Here is a 4,175-nt window from a genome sequence, read left to right on the forward strand (position 1 = left end):
TATATATAAAAGCATTATTATAGCAAACTGTTTTGTTGATTGATTTAACAAAACAGTTTGCTATTTTGTTAAATGCTTTGTTAAGTGGATCATTGATTTAATCAACAAAATGCTCCACTTGTGAAAATGCATCTATTCGGCCTCTCCTTGACAATCGTTCAGCAACTCTGAGTGCCACACTACTGGACAGAAAATGCTGCCACGCTTTCATTTATTATCAAAACAGATGTTTCAATATTTCTTATTTTTCTTTCAGAGAGAAGCTGAATGTTTAAGAGTTTGATCCACAATGGAGGTACACAGCCACACTGCGAATGTCCAAAATATAATGAAAATGATATCACTTTCCATCCATGTGATACTTAAATTATATATTGTTGTTATTTGTTTTAAGGAACCCAGCTCTGAAGACTCATTTGAGGATCTTTATGGTGAGGAAGAGAAGGTTCCTCCTTCAGCATGTGCTGACTGTGAGGCTGGCTATCAAAAGGCTGCCACGGATAATAAAGGTCAGTGAATTTCATTTGAAAATGACAACCACAGTACGAAGTACACACTGTTTTTTCAGGCAGTTCTATTTTTATTATCCTTGTCTGTTGTTACTATCTCAGCCCCCCTGAGCTGGTACTTTGTACACAGCAAATTCAAAAGTGTCAGATTTCCAGTCTAAGTGTTGTATGTTAAAAATGTTAATTCAACAACATGAGTGTTAGTGAGTGTTAGTTTTCCTAACACTCACTAAAGAGTTTCAAAGAGTTGAACAGAAAGCAGTCCAGTCCAGTGTTGATTTCTAAATTAACACCAACAGTCTAAATCAACACTCAGTCTGGTGTTGATTTAGAAATCAACATCAGACAGTTCCTCCTACAATTGGAACATATTTGTGACGTCATATCAGGGAGGGAGTTGCAGGTAGGGTGGGGGTTGCAGCAGGTCCCCAGTCTGGACCTACAGGATTCCCACATGGGAGGCAGAACATATCTTTAGGGATCAAATTTTTCTTTGTAACTTCTGATGAGAAGTGTAAAGGAGAGCCCTCTCCTGTTGAAAACTGTGATCCCCACTAGGTTATATAGTAGGGTGCCCCATTGTTGACTCATGGTTGCTAAAAACTTTACCAGACTGACTGATTTTAGTGACGTAGTGGGTGTAAAATATTGAATAAATATTGTGCTACCTGACTGGCTTTTTTCCACTCTTATATTTAACTTTATGACACACAAAACTACAAATGAATCGTCCTTATTGTCTCCAGGTGCATTCTGGGTAAAGCTTGTCACCAACGTCATCATCAGTCACTTGGCAACAAATGGCAAACTAGCTAAAACATTTCTACGGATTACGTTAACATGTTTTGAATTTGTGTTGTTTCATCGTTAGTGACCAGTAGCCTGATGTTTCTGTTCTGTTCTTTTGGACCACAGTCGCCCAAAAGACAGACACTTGTTTCTCTCACTGCCTGAAGTTAAATCTCATCAAACCTTTTTGTTCTGGCTAAGACTTCTGGCATTTATAAAATAGAAATAATGTGAGTATTTCTACCACCAAGAGAGGTTAGATTAGATTAATTTCAGACAGTGGGAAAAAAAACATGTATTTTTATTTAGTTTATATAAATATCTGGTTTCAACTGTATATGTGGAGATTCAGGTTTTCCTTTTGTAAGTGTAGGTTGTTAATTTATATCAGTTTTGTTGCATCAATGTTCTGCTCCAAGCTTTTTACCTTCAGTTGAATGAACCAGACCATCTATTTTAGTACATTTTTTACTCCAGTCTGAGAATTTTTATTGTCCTAATATTATCCTATTTTCTTTTAACGTACACCTACACCTTTGAGTCTGTGTAAAAAGAGAGCTTTAGGGTTTTGTGGGATTATATTGGATCATAAATGTGAGGGAGAAAGTTGAAGATGCACATAATATAATTTTTTTTTCTCATTCTCCTTTCAGATAAAAGTTGCCTGAATAATAACCAAGCAGGATGTCATATTAAAGAGTCAATTTCCACAATGGAGGTACACAGCTTCTTTGTCAAAAAACATGATGAAAAATATTGTACCCATTATAAGACTGCAAAATATGTAATCTTATATTTTTATCTTAAGGAAATCAACACTGAAGATTCATTTGTGGATCTTTACTGTGAAGAAGAAACGGACCCAGGATCAACAACATGTGTTGACTGTGAAGCTGATTATCATGAAACGGGTACAGATGGTAAAGGTCAGTATTCAATTTGACAAAGAACAATGAACAGTCTGTGTCTTCAGGTATTATTATGATTGTTGTTATTATCTTCACAGCTGTTTGTCACCATGTGAAGACAACACAGTATAAGATCAGCCACCAGTTAATCTCTCAGCCTCTGGAGACTCCTGTTGGTGAAATGGAGAGCCACATGGTGATCAACTGCAGGGAGGAAGAAACGTTACAAGAGACAACAGACACAAATGACTCAACAGAAATCAGTGACCTCCAAAACCCTCAGGAAGAAAAGAAAATACAAAGTAAGCGTTATGTGTTACTTCAGTAACAAAGTTGACTGTGAAACAAAACAAAAAAATACATAATTTATAAATGTATTTTGAATTAAATATATTTTTGTCAGGTATTAAGAAGGGATTGTAGGTCATCCTGCACACTCAACTTTTTTAAAAGCTAACACTGAACTGCAGAGCCGAGTGGGGGGATGACAGAAGGGTAAGCAAGGCTGTGGTCAGAAAGAAAGAAGATCTGTACTTACTTATGAACTTCCATACATACATTCTATAAACCCTTGTCCCTCAGTGGGGTCAGGAGAGGTGCTGGTGCCTCTCCAGCTAACGTTCCGGGCGAGAGGCGGGGTCACCCTGGACAGGTCGCCAGTCTGTCACAGGGCAACACAGAGACAGGACAAATAACCATACACACACACACTCATACCTAGGGACAATTTAGAGAGACCAGTTAACCTGACAGTCATGTTTTTGGACTGCGGGAAGAAGCTGGAGTACTTGCAGAAAACCCACGCATGGACAGGGAGAACATGCAAACTCCGTACAGAAAGATCCCGGGCCGGGAATCGAACCCAGGACCTTCTTGCTGCAAAGTAAAATGCTCTACCAACTGCGTCACTGTGCAGATCACTTACGAACTTTCTCACTACATTTAGCAACTTTTTAATGATAAAAAACAAGTGCTAAATCTAGTGACTTAATTTTCTGTGTTGCTGGAGAGCACTTTCTGCCTCCTAAGCACTGCAGTTAGTCTGACAATCGTCCGTCCTGCCGCATACCATTGTCAGTAGTCAGAGCATAAGACAACCATTCCACTCTGTACACAGTGCAAATAAATCACACTTTTGTAAAGCAGAGGAAAGCCACTGATCAATGCTCGGCAGTCGTCGCAGGAATGTTTGCTGTACGGGTTATGTCCTTAATTAGCTAAGAACATGGCTACTCAGTGCCCTAAGTAGGTATGTTTATGTTAGCAAGGACACAGGACTAACATAAGCAGAAGGCACAAATGTAATTAAGTGCTAAAAAAATATATTTTGCAGGATATGTCCCTTTTAAGTTATCAGATAAAACATCATTATTTTCGATTGTAGATCAATGTTTCTTGCATATGATGCAAAAATATGATCTGCAATGCTGAAGTTAAAAATAGTTTAATAATAATAATAATAATTTTATTACAATTCACACCCATATACATTAAAAAAACCTAATGTACTTTTATGATTCACAGAGACCAACCTTGAGAGGCTTTTGGAAGATTTGGGCTTGGAGCAGTACTACAGAGAGAACTTATCATTAAGCAAAATACTTGGGATTGATGAGAAGACGATCACTGATGACCTGGGTGACTGTAAATCAAATATCCCGTTGTATTTTCTTAAGAAATTAGTGATGGTTAATGTGACTGCTAGAAATGTGAAAGGTATATCATGTGACTTGAGTGATGCTTCTTCTGAGTCAAACTGTGATGATGCATCAGATGTTACAGAGAGCAATTTTGAGGATCTGTTTGAGAGCCCAAATAAGAAAGAAACATTTAACCCTCTTGATATAATCACTGCTCTCTTCCTGTGTTCTGATGGGTTTGTTCATCAAGAACTGGCTCTAAAAATGTCCATGTGTCAGTTCTCTGTTCCTCTGCTGCTTCCTAACTGTGATACACAGCAGTGCACCCT

At 38.0% G+C, this 4,175-nt stretch overlaps 1 protein-coding gene across 1 annotated transcript in view; it reads left to right on the forward strand.

Annotated features, from left to right (window-relative positions):
- LOC103480576 (interferon-induced very large GTPase 1-like) overlaps positions 1-4,175 on the forward strand; it is a 117,339-nt gene that overhangs the window by 14,603 nt on the left and 98,561 nt on the right. The gene's annotated exons all lie outside the window — the stretch shown is intronic.

Source organism: Poecilia reticulata, linkage group LG18 (assembly GCF_000633615.1).
Source record: "Poecilia reticulata strain Guanapo linkage group LG18, Guppy_female_1.0+MT, whole genome shotgun sequence".
NCBI classification, from domain to species: Eukaryota; Metazoa; Chordata; class Actinopteri; order Cyprinodontiformes; family Poeciliidae; genus Poecilia; species Poecilia reticulata.